General features: G+C 39.0%; 2 protein-coding genes across 2 annotated transcripts in view; one reads left to right on the top strand and one right to left on the bottom strand.

Moving 5' to 3' along the window:
* Positions 1 to 17,628, bottom strand: part of REV3L (REV3 like, DNA directed polymerase zeta catalytic subunit) — a 659,986-nt gene that overhangs the window by 341,254 nt on the left and 301,104 nt on the right. The window lies entirely within an intron of this gene.
* The window catches only part of SLC16A10 (solute carrier family 16 member 10), a 146,202-nt gene that overhangs the window by 65,806 nt on the left and 62,768 nt on the right, over positions 1 to 17,628 (top strand). The window lies entirely within an intron of this gene.

Below are 17,628 nucleotides of genomic sequence, written 5' to 3'. Positions count from 1 at the left end.
TTTATTTTATTTTTTTTTGAGACGGAGTCTTGCTCTGTCGCCCAGTCTGGAGTATAATGGTGCAATCTCGGCTCACTGCAACCTCCATCTCCCAGGCTCAAGTGATTCTCCTGCCTCAGCCTCCCAAGTAGCTGGGATTACAGGCATGTGCCACCGCATCCAGCTAGTTTTTATATTTTTAGTAGAGATGGAGTTTCACCATGTTGCCCAAGCTGGTCTTGAACTCCTGACCTCAGGTGATCCATCTGCCTCGGCCTCCCAAAGTGCTGGGATCACAAGCATGAGTCACTGCGCCCAGCCGAAGTTATTTTTTAAAAGGTAGGAAAGTTTCACATTTTGATTGTACTATTGAGATAAAACTTGGTGGTGGTGGTGGTGGTGGTGGTGGTTGTTTTTGAGATGGAGTCTTGTACTGTTATCTGGGCTGGAGTGCAATGGCATGATCTCGGCTCACTGCAACCTCTGCTTCCCGGGTTCAAGTGATTCTCCTGCCTCAGGCTCCCGAATAGCTGGGACTACAGGTGCCTGCCACCATGCCCAGCTAGTTTTTTGTATTTTCAGTAGAGATGGGTTTCATTATGTTGGCCAGGCTGGTCTGGAACTCCTGACCTCGTGATCCACCTACCTTGGCCTCCCAAAGTGCTGGGATTACAGGCATGAGCCACTGCGCCCAGCCAAGCTTGCCATTTTTATCTGAGAATGAGGTTTCCAAGAATTGAAGATACAAGTTAGCTAAGTAGTCAATATCAGTGAAATCATAGAATATAACTTCAGACTACTTGTGGTTTTAAGGCAGATCTATGCCGCAGAGAAGTATTTGAATTTAAATCAAAATATAAAATAAATATCTATGAGTCCATAATGATATAAACAAGTGATTGAATAAATAAGTAAATGTGGGAGACTAGACAAATCTCCCATGCAGAAAAATTCCAAATAATTTATGTAGGTAAATACTTCAGAGAGTATCAGTACTATGAACCTTCCTACAATGCTATATCTGACTAAAAAAAAAAAAAGAAGAAAAGAAAAAGAAAAAGCACTGTGAACCTAGTTGGTAATGTTGGCTTATAGTCAAAAAAGATGACTGTCTTATTTGAAAGCATCATGAAATGCTATCAGTATGCAGAAATGAGAAGGGATAACAGAGAGCTATTCTGCTGTATTTTTATTTGATGTTTTAAAAGAACTATTAATAATATAATGTGAAGAGAAGTTTTAATTTCAGAAGAATGGGATGTTTGGATTTTAAGATTATTTTTGCAAAATATAGTCTGTCATTTTAAAGTGAACTTTATAATGAAAAGAGTTTGAGATTATTTCCCTATTATTAATATTTATTTATTTTTAAAATTTACTTTTCTGACATGACAATTACAGTGCACATTTTCCCTATTTTTAGCTTTTTTCTGGTAAAGTGATTTTACCTCTTCTAGATCGGCAGTCCTAAACTTTTTGGCACTAGGGACTGGTTTCATGGAGGACAATTTTTTGACGAATGGGGTGGGAGATGGTTTCAGAATAAAACTGTTCTATCTCAGACCATCAGGCATTAATTAGATTCTCATAAGGAGTGTGTAACCTAGATCCCCTGCACGCGCAGTTCACAGTAGGGTTTGTGCTCCTATGAGAATCGAATGCTGCGCTAATCTGACAGGAGGTGGAGCTCAGCTGGTAATGCTGGCTCACCTGCTACTCATCTCCTGCTGTGTTCCTAACAGGCTCGGGGGCTGGGAACCCCTGCTCTAAATAACCTTTTGAAGATATGCAAATTAACTTCAGTATTTTTTTTGTATTTATTCAATATTTTAAACAAACAAAAATCTAGAGAGTAACATAACAAATGTATTTTCTACATATCCACTACTCTTTACTCAGTTCCTAACATGCTCAGTTTTGAAAAGATGTAGGCCAGTCATGGTGGCTCATGCCTATGATGTCAACACTTCGGGAGGCCAAGGAGGGCAGATCACTTGAATCCAGGAGTTAGAGACCAGCCTGGGCTATAAGGCAAAACCCCATCTCTACAAAAATTAGCCAGTGGTGGCATGCACCTGTAGTTCCAGTTACTCGGGAGCCTGAGGTGGGAGGATCAATTGACCAGAGGCTATAGTGAGCTGTGATCCTGCCACTGCACACTGCACTCCAGTCTGGGTGACAAAGCAAGACCCTGACTCAAAAAAAAAAAAAAAAAAAAAGATGTAAACATTACAGGCCCAGCTGTGGTCCCCTGTGTATACTTCTCCATTCCTAATCCCCTTCATGCACACTTTCTCACAGGTAGTACTATTCCAAATTTACTTTAATTATTCACATCATGTTTTATGCTATGACTACAAATGTGTGAATCTATATTCCATTGTACGTTACTACCAACATTGTTTCATTCATTTTACTGCTGATGGGCAATTTAGGTTATTTCCAGATTTTTACTATTACAGATGCTTCTGTGAACATCCTTACTCATTTCTCCTTGTGCACATGTGGAGTACATACCTGGGAGTAGAATTACTAGAATGTGGTGCATGTACATGTTGTTGTATTTATCAATAATTCACTCTTATTTATTGCTGTGTATACCATTACATAGATATACCATAATTTATTTATCTAATCACTTATTTATAGATATTTGGGTTCTTCCTGGTTTTTTTTTTTTTTTTTTTACTATTAGAAATAAAGCAGCTATAAACATTTGTATGTAAGTTTTTGTATAGGCATATGCTTTGGTTTCTCTTAGGCTTAAGGGCTGGGAGCCCACTAGGAATGGAGGAATAGCTGGGTCATATGGTAGGTTTATGTTAAACTTGTTAAGACATTCCTGAACTGCTTTCTGAAGTGTTTGTACTATTTTCCTGAAGTGTTTGTACTATTTTATATTCCCAGTAGCAGTATGTGAAAGTTCTTGTTGCTGTACATCCTCACCAATGCTTGGTATGATTAGTCATTTTTAGATATCCTATGTGTGTGGTTTTTCATTGTTTTAGTTGACAGTTCCCTGATGACTAATGATATTGGGTGTCATAGGCATATTTTCCATTTATATATCTTTTCTGTAAAGTCCAAATTTTTTGCCCATTTTTAAAATTGAGTCGCTTGATTTTTATTGAGTTCTGAGAATTCTGTATGTAATTTATATACAAGTTCTTTACTAGATATGTAATTTGCAAATCTCTCTCAGTTTGTGGCTTGTCTTTTTATTTTCTTAGCAGTGTCTTTCAAAGAGAAGTTCTTAGTTTTGATGAAGTTTAGTTTATCAACATTTTCTTGAATGGATTTCTTGTATGGGCATTTAGGTTTTTGATGTTATATCTAAGAAATCTTTGCCTAAACTAAGATCACAAAGATTTTCTCCAATGTTTTCTTCTTCTTTTATTTGAGACAGAGTCTCACTCTGTCGCCCAGGCTGGAGTGCAGTGGTTCTCTCTTGGCTCACTGCAACCTCCACCTCCTGGGTTCAAGTGATTCTTGTGTTTCAGCCTCCTCAGTAACTGGGATTACAGGTGTGTGCCACCATGCTCAGCTAATTTTTGTATTTTTTTTAGTAGAGACAGGGTTTGACCATGTTGGGAAGGCTGGTCTTCAACTCCTAACCTCAGGTGATCTGCCCAACTCAGCCTCCCAAAGTGCTGGTAAGACAGGATTTTTCTCAGCTACTTTGCCAACCAGCGACTCACTCGGTCATGGGCTGAGGCACCCCACTCACTTGGTCCACCTGTGGTATAGCTTGTAACCACGTTTAGCAGTTCCCGAGCTCTTGTCACACATCTAAAAAGAAGGAGGATATGCTGGCAATTTGAAGTGTGAGGATGGGTGGAGAAGAATTTTACTGAGTGATGGAACAGCTCTCAGCAGAAAGGGGACTCAGGGGGTGGTCCCTCACCCCCACAGTCAGGTGGTTTCTCTCTGTGTGTGTGTGTCTGGGTCTGGGGCTTTTTATGAACTCAGAATGGGGAGTACGTACAGATTGGTTTATGAGTATGCAATAAAGGTTAAAGTGAAGACAACACTCAAAGGTGGGCACGATAGTGTAGAAAACCAATTAGGAAAGGGTAGGTATGTAGCCTGGCATGGTGGCTCATGCCTGTAATCCCAGCACTTTGGGAGGCCAAGGTAGGTGGATCACCTGAGGTCAGGAGTTTGAAACAAGCCTGACCAACATGGTGAAACCCCGTCTCTACTAAAAATACAAAAATTAGCAGGGTGTGGTGGCGGGCACCTGTAGTCCCAACTACTTGGGAGGCTGAGGCAGGAGAATTGCTTGAACTTGGGAGGCAGAGGTTGCAGTGAGCCAAGATCGCACCATGGCACTTCTGCCTGGCTGACATAGCAAGACTCTGTCTCAGAAAAAAAAAAAAAAAAAAAAAAAAAAAAAAAAAAAAAGAAAGCAAGAAAATTAAAGAAAAGAAATTAGATTATTAGAAGACATGTATCAAAACAAAGTAAGGGGGTAAGGACAGCTCAGAAATCCCATGGCTGCCAACATGCCCAGATAACAGGTGGCTATAGTTATGCCTGTTAAGATTTGGGTGCATGAGTCTTGGCTTTGGTCAGCTTCTTTGGTCTTATTTTCCCAAACAAAGAAACCTCCAGGTTATGGGCACCCTATTTACTCCTATCACCTGGCAAGCTTTGCAGGATAATTGCCCAGAACTAGAATATTGATCCAGATTTTTACATCACCCATCCCTTTTGTTTCTTCTGAGCTGCAGCTGATGATCACTGGTTGGTTCATAGAAATAAGCAGGGTTAGTCTAAAATGCAGACAAAAACTTAAAAACAACTAATGAGACTAGAATTCAATGACAAGTGTATGATAATTTTGAAACATAATTTTTCTCTCTCCAGTCCTCATTTTTGTTAAAAACAAATCATGATAGGACTGAGTTGTTTGCAGAATAAACTTTAGTCTCGTATTTGGCCTGGTTATTTGCATAAAGTACAGCAAGAATAATAATTTTTCACACAGGCTTTTAAAATTGGCTTTGATGGAACTCTGTTCCACAAGGAATTTCAGATAAGACCTTTAAAAGCTGAGCCCAGCCATGGGTTTGTATCCTCAAATACCTGTGAGTTGGGTAAATTCCTCTCTTCCTGAGGTCCCAAGATAAGATGGGTTTCCTGGGCCTATTAGAAAGTGACATTCTTTACTCACCACAGGTTAGGAACCCTGTACAGGGACTGTGTAGAAGACAAAGTATGAGGCCAGTTTTCCCAAGGGGCTTTTATTGGTTCTGCAAGTCAAACTTGATTTCTTAAAGGTAAGCACGCCCTACTAGTCAAAGCCTTGGTAAAACAACCGGTTTCTCCAACTGTGTCCTGTTGCAAAAGAAAATGGATTCTTATTGCACTGATGCAAATAACTGTATTGCTGCAAATTAAGAATACTCACAAATAGTTTCCAACTTCTGGGGAAACCAGACAGAAGGAGATAAATGTGCTCCAAATTTTGTTCACTGGAGTATAGCTTACTCAATTGTTAAAAGCTATAGAGAGCTCAACATAAAAGTTTCCTTGACTCTGAAAAACAATAAGGATCAGCAATGTTTTAAGCAAAAAAGATTACTTCAGCTTTCTATTAGTTCAGTACATTCTGTTAATTCTTGTTCTGCTTGATATTCACAAACATTTCAGCTCTTCATGAGTCCTGTACATTTTCCCTCTATTCCAATATCACAATCTCCAAAGTTATCAGAAACTTGCATTTGAGACCACCTGTCAAAGTCCTATAGCTGATTATAAACCATCTTTTGAAAAGGATCAAAATAGGACAATTGTCTGTGAATGACAAAATGTCTTTGGGTAATCATAGTCGAAACCATGATTGACAAAGAAATTTGGTTATTTCTGTGGTTTACAATAACAACATAATAATCTTAATTATGATTGATAGCATATACTCAGACATTAGAATTTTAGAAACCACATACAATTTTGGAACATATATTAGTATTTTTCACTAAAATATAACCTGAAGAAGATTAAACATTATTTTTATTTTGGCAATCCCACATTACTAAACATGTCAGTTAATCCCGTTTACCTCTCTTTTTGGATAATGCAGGAGCCCTCTGTAGTATTCAAAAGTAAGATGTCAGAAAAGACAACCTTGAAACTGAAGTTTGATTTTGGGAAGCCTGTTAAATACATTAGAGGTTTAAAACACCTTATATTATGAAATACAACTGCATATTACCATAAGTCATTTATTTAGCCAAAATGATGACTCAAAAATTTTAAAAAACGTAAAAACCTTTACTCATTAAGAGTGAAGACAGCTTTCCAAACACTCCATCTCTGGTCTCTCCCACACCCTTTATTTTTTGATGAAATCATTAGATAATTCTGTCTAATCTTAACCAGTTTGACCATGAGGTAAGATTCTTATAAACCTTTACAAATTTTTGTTAAAGAGTAGGTCAGTGCCTTAAGAAAACCTTGTTGTGCTTTTATTCTAATGTTCAATTTACAGAAAAACCATGTAATACCCTTTTGAATTTAGTCAGTATGTTCACACACAGAATTTCTTTTGCAAGATTAATGTTTACAGACCTTCCACAACTTGTTTAAACCTTCGACTTTATCTTATCCAACTTTAAACAATTATTTAATCCTCTAAACTAGACAAAAATTTACATTCCCATGCCTTCTTATAATCCTTTACTAAAAACATATTTTACTTTCCTTATACACCTTGATATAAATCTGTTTTCAGTAGTCTCAATTACATGGTATAATGGTAAACCTTAGCAATTTTTAATTTTAATGTAAAGCCTGGTAAGTTATTTTAATTATGTGCTACCAATTGTAGCTTAAGCTGTAGCCACTCTGGTGTGCTATTGGTAATATGGCATTATGAAACTGTAAAGCAAGCAAGGTGAACAATTTTTAAAAGCAAAAGAAGCAGGCTGGGTGCAGTGCCTCACACCTGTAATCCCAGCACTTTGGGAGGCCAAGGCAGGTGGATCACCTGAGGTCAGGAGTTAAAGACCAACCTGGCAAACATGGTGAAAACCCGTCTCTGCTAAAATATATATATATATATATATATATATATATATATATATATATATATATAAATTATATATAAATATATATATATAAATTAGAGGTCATTGTGGTGCATGCCTGTAGTCCCAGCTACTCAGGAGGGTGAGGCAGGAGAATCACTTGAACCTGGGAGGCAGAGGCAACCAAGTCACGCCACTGCACTCCATCCTGGGCAACAGAGTGATACTGTTGAGAAAACAAAAAAAGAGGAAAAAAAAGCCAAAGAAGCAGTTTATAACTTTAAAGCATTTAGCAAACCTAGTATCTGACCTGCATAATTTAGACCACATGTTTACATTTTGAAGACATTTGTATTTTACCGATAGTCTCTAAAACTTTTTATTTTTCAAATATTAAAATCATGTGAACTAAAAGGTATTACAGCTTTTATTTTTCCTTCAAAAAATATTTTATCTAAGTGCTTATTTTTCTCTAAGCCAATTAATTAGAGTTCTTTTTTATACAAACATCGCACACATTACACATATATAACTACACAGACAGAGGATCCAGTAGTTGTAAGATTTTTCATTGGCCAATCTCCTAATTAGATTACTGACCTCAGGATGGAGCCCTTCAAGAGCAGGACTAGGAAAGCATGCAGTTTCTAGAGCCTAATAAACAGTTACAGCTGGAAGACAAAAACAGATTTTGAGAGGGATTTATCTGCTTTTAATTATTGGGGTTTTATGAGGACAACAGAGTTTTTTTTCTAAAACGGGGTCAGTGGTGCCTCTTCCATTTTTTCCAGGGAGTCCCAGGCTATCAGAAGTTATCTTAGGGCCTCTCATGCATGCATTAAGAGTGGCAAGACAAAAATGGAAAAAAGTAATTCAGTTGACTGAGAAAGAAAACCTTTTCCAACAAAACAAGATGCAAGAAGAGAAAAACATAAAGGCCTTTTAAATATGCCTATAGCTTGGATATCCACTTTTAATTAAACTGACTTTTGACCATAGTGCTCTTATTTTAAAAAATCCGCCTGTAATCCCAGCACTTTGGGAGGCCAAGGCAGGTGGATCATGAGGTCAGGAGATTGAGACCATCCTGGCTAACACGGTGAAACCCCGTCTCTACTAAAAATACAAAAAAATTAGCTGGGCGCCGTGATGGGCGCCTGTAGTCCCAGCTACTCGGAAGGCTGAGGCAGGAGAATGGCGTGAACCCGGGAGGCGGAGCTTGCAGTGAGCCCAGATCGTGCCACTGCACTCTAGCCTGGGCGACAGAGTGAGACTCCGTCTCAAAAGAAAAAAAAAAAATCATTTTAAATCCCTTGTTACCCAACTTTAGCCTCACCAAGTGGCCAATATTTCTGGCTTTTGAACTTTTTCAGAAGTAACCTCACAGGTGAAACCAACAAGACTTAAGTTGTGATTTAACCGCCTGTATACAAGGTATTTTCAAAGAGGTGGTGAGCAGTTTTTACAAAATCTAGAATCTTTTAAGATAACTCAGAGAAAGGAAGATTTCAGAAAGGAAGCTAGAAGTTGTTCATGGAGGGAAAGAGAATCAACAAATATAAAAGTCACACAGATATTAGCCAGAAAGTACTCATTCTGTAAGCCAGGACTGAACCTGGGCTGCCATTGTAAAATGGCAGAGACCAAAAGAAAGTACTGCCACGTGGTTACAAGGTCAAGCTCCCAAGGACATAAAACAAGATGGAGACCTTATTCAGTTTTTTTCCTTCAGAGACCTGTAGCAAAGTTTGTAACTGACCAGTTTGCAGGGCTAGCTTGAACAGTGGGCGTATGGGGTCCTAGGTCTGTGTTCTATCCTGTCTTACTCCTTATGACAGAACTATACAGAAAGACACACAAAGCATACCAGATTGGCCACAGCTTAAGATTAGCCTCACAAATCCTTTTTTCCATTAATTAAAACTTTACAGAAGAGTAAACAGTGATTTTTATCCTTCCTTTTACTGGTTTGCACAGGGAGAAAGAGGCCAGAAATCTGAATGGTAAGAACTTTTACCCTTTTACTGGCGTGTCGAGCTTCTGGGTTCCCTTCCCAGTTCAATTTTAAGCCAAGTAGTTTAAGGTTTGGGGAAATTAAACTTTTCACAGTTTGGGGGATGCATCCAAGGGCAGTATCCTGTGGTACAAGGACCCAATTATCCATCCATGAAGAGAAGACAGAAGATGAAAAAGAAGACATTTATTTCAAAGGAGTCCCAGTGATTCAGGATGCATTCAAAAGAAGTACAGACTGAAGATGGCTGGTTACCCATCTGGAAAGAGGGGGAAAAGGCATGGTTTAGTTCCTTTCTCCTCCCAGCATATACCTAGGGTACATGAGGAGGAGAAAGAAAAGGTGTCCCCTTTCTTTCTTCCATCTTTGTATCTCTGAGTCCCGGTGACCTTGGCAGGTGCTGCCCATGGGTGCCAACACGGCTTTCACCCATGTGGAACAGGGAGGCCTAGAAGGTAGGAATGATCTGTCCTCACCTACGCACTGCCTATCCTCCCTGCTGTCAGTAATCTTTGAGTTTCCTAGACCTCATCTATGCCATAGATAAAAGCATGACCTCCTTCCATGAAGCAGGGGTTTAATTGGCAGGAATTAATCCTACTCACAGTGTTGTGTCCCTTGACTTTCATTGCCATCTGCTTCTCGATCCCTCAGATCCAGTTTTTCTTTCTAGGCCTTCAACCTGAAGCTTGAAATTGAGTTTGGGACAAAAGGGTGCCTCAGGAGGGTGCATGGACTCATTAAGTTAGGGAGTCCCATGAATTTGGGTCCTGGCCTAGTAAGATACCTTCCAAAAGGACAAAAGAAAACCCTTGCATAGAAAAGCTCCCTGTATTCACAGGGCTGTGTTTAACTCCTGATGTTGTGGAGAAAAGACAAAAGAACAGCTTAAGTACAAGAAGGGGGAAGTGCCTGGGGGAAAAACCTCTTGCTCTATGCAAATGGGTTCCTTCAACAGGGGGAAAAAAAAGACACTTCTAATCCCTGTTTCCTCCTTGCCTCTAAGAACAGATGGAAACTGCATCGTTCTGAATAGCGTATCTGACAGCTGGGCCAAATGCTCATTCTACCCAGTAATATCTCTGTAGTTTGCAGCAACACTCTTAACATTGTAAAAGAAGAGATAGGTGCCATGACAGGCCCCCCAAAAAGAAGGAAAATGTGGTAGAAAAAACTGGATTAGAACAAGGTTGACACTCCTAACCCTTGAGAGCAGTGGGGTGAAGGGTGGGTGTTGGGGTCCTCTCCAGCATCCTGTCCTCTGTATCTGCACCAGTCGCTCTTAATTGGCTCACCAGAGGTTCGGTGCTTCATCCGCCTTCAGCACAAAGTCTGAGGACAAGAAGCCTTGGAAATGGAAGTGAAAGAGTTTAGGTCTGCATTTACTCACCCATCAGGGATCCCAGGTGAGCCCTGAGACTGGGATTACAGTTGTGAGCCATCATGCCTGGATTCCAATATTTTCTTGTAGAAGTTTTATAGTTTTCAATTTTACATTTAAGTTCTATGATCCATTTTGAAGTGATGTTTTATATGGTATAAGGTAGGGATCAAATTTCATTGCTTCCTATATTTTTAAAGCTCTGTTATTAAGTATATATACATTTATAATTGTTATAGTTTCCTGATGCCTTGACACTTTTACCATTGTGAAGTATTCCTTTTCATTTCTAGTAATATTTCTTGTCTCAAAGTCTGTCTTGTCTAATATTAGTATAGCCACCTTAGGCTTTTAGGCCTACTGTTCACATGTGATATCTTTTTCCATCTTTTTATTTTTAACTTATTTGTTTTTGAATTTAAAATGTATCTCTAAACAGAATATAATTAGTTATTGTGTCTTTATCCAGTTAGACAATCTTTGCCATTTGATTAGAGTCTTTAGTCTATTTTTATTTAATGTAAAAATTGAGGCCAGGCATAGTGGCTCATGCCTGTAGTCCCAGCACTTTGGGAAGCCGAGGTGGGCGGATCACTTGAGGTCAGGAGTTCGAGACCAGCCTGGCCAACATGGTGAAATCCCATCTCTATTAAAAATACAAAAATTAGCTGGGTGCAGTGGCGCGTGCCTGTAATCCCAGCTACTCGAGAGGCCGAGGCAGGAGAATCACTTGAACCCGGGAGGTGGAGGTTGCAGTGAGCTGAGATCATGCCACTGCACTCCAGCTTGGGCAACAGAGCAAGACTCCATCTCAAAAAAAAAAAAAAAAAATGATATGGCCATATCAATTTAGATCTTTTTAAATTTAATGACATTTAGGTCAATTTGTATTTAATGTAATAATTGTTATGGCCATATCATTTAGGTCTGCCATTTTGCTATTTGTTTTCTATTTGTCTCATCTACCTTTTGTTCTTCTGTTCCTTCTTTTCTGCCGGCCTTTGCATTAATCAAATAATTTTTAGTAATCAATTTTAATTCATTGATTGGCTTTCTAGCTGTATCTCTGTGCATAATTTTTTAGTGCTTTCTTTGAGTATAACGATATGCGTCTTTAAGTCATCCCAATCTATTTTAAGTTAATACAGAATTCAGGTAAAATATAGGAGCCTTATTACAGTATTTACCTGTTTACATCCATCTTTAATGCTGTTATTTTCACTTATTTATTTATTATAACATCTACATATAGTGTTATAGTTTGTGTTTAAACAGTAATTTAAAGTTATCCTTGTAAAGAAATTATGAGGAAAAGTGTGTGTGTGTGTTAGTCCTTCCTTTGGACCCAAGTTGCCAGTGGTGTCATTTCCCTTCAGCCTGAAGAACTTTATTTAACATTCTTGTAGTGTAAATTTCCTAGCGACAAATTCTCTCCATTTAAAAAATCTTTATTTTGCCTTCAGTTTTGAAGGCTAGTTCAAAAGGCTGGATATAGAATTCTTGGTTATTTCCCCCCACTTTCAGCACTATCAATATGAAAGTTCCAATGTCTTCTGTCCCTTATTATTTACAAGAGGCCACCTGTTAATGATATAATTGTTCTCTCTAGATATATTATTTTTCTCTGCTTTCAGAATTTTCTTTTTGGCATTCAGCAGTTTGACTGTGATGAGCTTAGGAATCATTTTCTTAGTGTTTATCCTGCTGGGGGTGGTCTTTGAACTTCTTGGATCTACAAGTTAAAGTTTTTCACACAATTTGCAATTTTTATTTTGGGCTGTTATTTCTTTTTATTTGTTTGCTTTTTACAGTGTCTTCCTCTGTCATCCAGGCTGGAGTGCAGTGGCACCATCGTAGCTCACTGAAGCCTCAACCTCTCTGGCTCAAGTGATCCTCCCCTTGGCTTCCAGAGTAGTTGGGACCACAGGTGGTGCATGCTATCACACCTAGCTTTTTTTTTTTTTTTTTTTTTCCTGTAAAGATGAGGTCTCACTATTTTGCTCAGGCTGGTCTTGAATATCTGGGCTCAAGTGATCCTCCTGCCGTGGCCTCCCAAAATATATAAGTATGAGCCACTGTGCCCAGCCCCATTATTTCTTGAGAATGACTCACATTTTTTCCTAGAGATCCATAGGTCTCTAAGACTTAGTTAATTTTGTTTAATATTATTCTCTTACAGTGAGACAGGATTTGCAATGTGAGAAAAGGCCAGCTGTCTTTAGATTGGGTATTTTCTATCTCCAATACTTCATCCGTCAAAAGTATGACTGAAAAATGCATTCAGTAGTTATCTGTAGTAGGGTTTGCGTGACCACTTTATTCCAATGCCATAAACATAGGTTGATTAACAAATATTTTAAAAGCCACTCTCAAGTAAAATATAACTACCGAATAACCTTTAGGATGGCAATAAAATGGTCAAGGCAAGAGTACAGTCTATCCACTGCTGAATTTTTGTATAGTTTCCAGACAGCTTCGTGCCCCAGGAATTATTGGGACTTTGGTAAATAATATTTTGCATTTTAATATCAGTTTTGCATATTATTATTTTATATAATTTAGGCTATTAGACCAATATTGAGTTATTACAGAGGAAAGATACCAATATACTTCAAAAGTATGACTGGAAAATACATTCAATAGGTTCCCTTAGCAGATTGCAGATGAAAGATAAGAAAGGTCTGGGAACTTTGAAAATAGAAATTACCCAATCTTTAGATACATACTTTTCATCTCTAGAATTTTCTCTCGTTTTTATAGTTTACATTTTGTTGTTGAGATTCCCTATCTCTTCACTAAGTAAGATCACTTCTTATCTTAAATTCTTTGAAAAATATTATTTTCTAATTCATCTAACATATTTATAATAGAAACTTTGAAATCTTTGTTTACTAAATACAACAGCTGAGCCTATTCACAGTCTATTTTTTTGATTGCCTGTTTGTTTGCATGCCTCATAATTTTGGTTGAAACTTGAACATGTAGATAATATTTTGAAATAACTCTGAATCTACTGTGTTAATCCAAGGATTATTGAGTTTTTGTTCCTAGCAGATAGCTTGCTCACATTGCAAATCCTGTCTCGCTGTGGTGTGCGGCAGCTGATATCTCTGCTTAGTTCTTATAACTTTCAGGTGCTGCCTTTCTTTATTCTGGCTTCTGTTCAGTCTACCGAGCATGTGCACATTTTGTTGGCCCTTTAGAAAGCCCACAACTTTGTAATTCTTCTTGCAACTGTAGCTTTTCAAACTCTCCCCCAATTTCTATCAGTTTTTAAGATATTTTCCAGTATGTTTAGTTTTGTTTAGCTCAGATTTAATAATAGTTATCTGTAGTAGGGTTTGCAGGACCACTTTATTCCAATGCCATAAACAGAAGTTGATTAGCAACTTCTTTTTTTTTTTTTTTTTTTTAAGATGGAGTCTCACTCTGTCACCTAGGCTGGAGTGCAGTGGTGCGATCTGGGCTCACTGCAAGCTCTGCCTTCCGGGTTCACGCCATTTTCTTGCCTCAGCCTCCCGATTAGCTGGGACTACAGGTGCCCGCCACCACACCCAGCTAATATGTATATATATATAGATTTGTATTTTTAGTAGAGACGGGGTTTAGTAGAGATGAGGTTTCACTGTGTTAGTGAGGATGATCTCGATCTTCTGACCTTGTGATCTGCCCACCTCGGCCTCCCAAAGTGCTGGGATTACAGGTGTGAGCCACTGTGCCCAGCCGATTAGCAAATATTTTTAAAGCCACTCCTAAGTGCAATATAACTGCCAAATAACCTTCAGGATGGCAATAAAATGGTCAAAGCAAGAGTACAGCAGTACAGCTTACCCATTCCTGAATTTGTGTGTAGCTGCCAGACAGTTTCATGCTCCAGGAGGTACTGGGACTCTGCTCAATAATATTAACATATTGCATTTTAATCTCAGTTTTGCATACGATTATTTTATATAATTTAAGGCTATTAGACCAATATTGATTATTACAGAGCATAGATATCTTGAAAGAGGCCAAGATGGAGTGGAAATGCTGGTTGGAACTACCAAAGGGCAAAAAACTATTTATCAACCTTTAACTACAGTAAATCTTCCCTTGGGGTATTTTCATTTGTAAACACTTTGCCCTTGCAATCATTTACATCTGCATAATTACAACACCTTTGCTTTATTTGGCATGCAGGAGAATCTTTTAAATATCAAACCTAACCACTTTGAGTGATTTGCATCCTGCTTTTGTCATACATTTAGAGCCCTGGGATTTTTTCTCAGAATGGAGTAGGAAACAAATAGGATCTAGATAGGGAAATTGAAAAGCTTCCTGGTATTTTTCTGTAAAAAGATTTCTTAACGTGTCTTCTTGGATGTGTCTCTCTGATGTCAAACATACACACATATTCAAATAAGAGTTATACAAGCACATCTTATACATTTTTGGCATCTATGTCTCTTAAGACACAGGACATTCTATCTGGTGTTCTGATCAGACCACTTTTGCATATGTTACTAGACTGAAAATTTTTGGAAGGTAGAGAAATCTCTTATTTGTTTTTATATTCCCAACAGCCTAGGATAGAACCTAGAACATTAAAGAACACTAAAATTTTAATAGTGTAACTGAAAAGCAGGTTAGTTGGTCACTGCATGTAGAGTCCAATTAACAAGAGCAAGTTCTGATACAAAGAAGTGTATTTATTTCAAAACTAGCTTAGAGGCAGAGGGACAAAGCCTCCTGCCTAACTGTGCCACTTCACCTTTGGAGCAAAAAGTGGGCATTTTTATAAGGTAGGGGAGGAAATGAGCAAGGGCAAGGGTCCCTCTGCTACTGGGCTGGCACCTTCTTGGGCGGAAGTAAGTTGTAGAAGTGGCCAAGTGGGCGTGCTTTCAACATGCCCTCCTAGTGGGCATGAGTTATGAGATGACCCAGTGGATAGTTCTGTGGGGGCATGCTTTGGTCTGCAAATCGACCGTCAACTTTCGAGGAGAGATCCTTGGGGGGAAAAATCGGAAGTCCTCTGTGGGTGTTTTGTAGAAGAACATAGAGGGACTAGGGCTCGATTGCTATTTATTTATTTATTTATTGAGAGAGAAGGTCTTGCTCTGTTGCCCAGGCTGGAGTGCAGTGGCATCATCATACCTTACTGCAGCCTCAAACTCCTGGGCTCCAGAGAGCCTCCTGCCTCCCTGCCTCCCAGGAGTCCCAGCCTCCCAAGTAGCTGGGACTACTGTTGTTTGCTACCATGCCCAGCTAGTTTTTAAAGTATTTTTTTTTGTAGAGATGGGTTCTTGCTTTGTTGCCCACGCTGGGCTTGAACTCCTGGCTTCAAGTAATCCTCCTACCTCAGCCTCCCAAAGTGCTGGGATTATACATATGAGCCACTGTTCCTGGTCTAGTTTGATGCTTTTTTTTTTTTTTTTTTTTTTTCCTGAGACAGAGTCTTACTCTGTTGCCCAGGCTGGAGTGTAGTGGCGCAATCTTAGCTCACTGCAACCTTTGCCTCCCGGGTTCAAGCGATTCTTGTTACTCAGCCTCCGGAATAGCTGGGATTACAGGCACCTGCCACCACACCCGCTAATTTTTGTACTTTTAGTAGAGATGGGATTTCACCCTGTTGGCCAGGCTGGTTTGAACTCCTGACCTCAGGTGATCCACCGGACTTGGGCTCCCAAAGTGCTGGGATTACAGGCATGAACCACCACACCCGGCTATTTGCATTTTTAAGATAAAAATTTTACCATGCTGGATATATTACAGTAACTATGTACTTCAGTTTCCCAATTGTTAAACGAACTTAATAGAAGTACTACCTTATAGAATTCTGGAGATTAAATGAAATAATCTTCTGAGTGCAACAAATATATTATCAGTACAACAGCTAGCTCTGCTGAGTCTTTATTATTATAATAGTGGTAATAGTCAGACTTGGAAGGGGTGAAAGAGAACAACAGTCTATTTTATTTTTGTGGCATATATATCATAGGTCATAAGACCTTGGATTATTTAGATGCCATGTTAAAACTTGACAAAAACTAGAAATGTTGTGAGTGTGCAATAGCAGGTAATAACTAATCTGATAATTAATTTATTCTTGAATTTGATCAGAAGACAGATCTAACTTCATCTATTGCCAATTATTATTGTAGCAAAATCTATTAGAATTTCAGTGTAGGCACTACAGTACAATAGTGTGAATTTCAAAAGTGAGATATTTTATGTGGCTTTTTAAAGTAGGTTTTCAAATCAGTTAAAGGCTCTAAAACCCATTAAGAAGGATACTATGGGTCAGGAATAGCATTTTATGAGGACTCCTGAGAAAACGGTGCTGTGTCCCCTCCACCATTGTGTAAGTGGAGGTTACTCTCACTTGTTCTCTTACTTGGTATCTCTCCTTGTTCTCTCACTTGGTATCAAGTGAGAGGGGCTTGAGAGGGACGACTTAAGAGATTTAAAGGATTCCCCCCAGTTGCGGGGAAAAGAGGACCAGGGTCCGCTCTCCGAGATACCCAACAAGGAGAGAACTGTGGCTGGCTTACTGTTCCCACAGAAAGAACTATACTATAATGGTGGCTGTGTTGAATTTGCCTACACTCCAGCCTTTGTCAGGGCAAAGGAAATGTATTTCCTGCAGATTAGAGGTGGGCCTAGTGGAGGAGAGGGATAGCTTGGAGTTGGACTCCTGTCCAAATAGATGCCTGAAAGGGCAGTGAGGTTCCAATGGTGAGTCTTTTGAATGACAGCCAAAAAGCCAGGAGAAGAATGAATTATCCAAGTCAGTGGAGCTATGACCAGAGGTGAGACTCTGAATAACCCATGAAAGTGCATCTGAGAAAAAAGAGTTAGCTTCAAACATCAGCAGACAGGTGTTTTGGCAGGAAGGCCCATGTTGGCATCTCTTTGCCTTCCTTCCCCGTCCTCCCTGTCTTCCATGCCTATCTTGGAAAGATCCCACAGCTAGTGATGGCGAAAGTTGTGGAAGAGAAGAGAAGCAGCTGATTCAATCCCTTCCCAGGTTCCCTGGGGCTGGGGAAAACATTTGATTACCTAGTGAAGATTGGTTTGTTACCTAAAGTGACCATAAGCCTTCCTTTATTTAACATTGACCAAAAGAATCAAATGGGCCTGCTGAAGTGATCATCTAGTGGCAAGGGAAAAATTTTTCCCCACTAAATAAATTTTAAGAAGACAGTCAAGACAAGAAACTATATTTGATTATATCCTTTAGTGCT

The sequence above is a fragment of the Macaca thibetana genome, chromosome 4 (assembly GCF_024542745.1).
Source record: "Macaca thibetana thibetana isolate TM-01 chromosome 4, ASM2454274v1, whole genome shotgun sequence".
Classification (NCBI taxonomy): domain Eukaryota; kingdom Metazoa; phylum Chordata; class Mammalia; order Primates; family Cercopithecidae; genus Macaca; species Macaca thibetana.
This window is presented reverse-complemented; position numbering and strand designations above follow the sequence as displayed.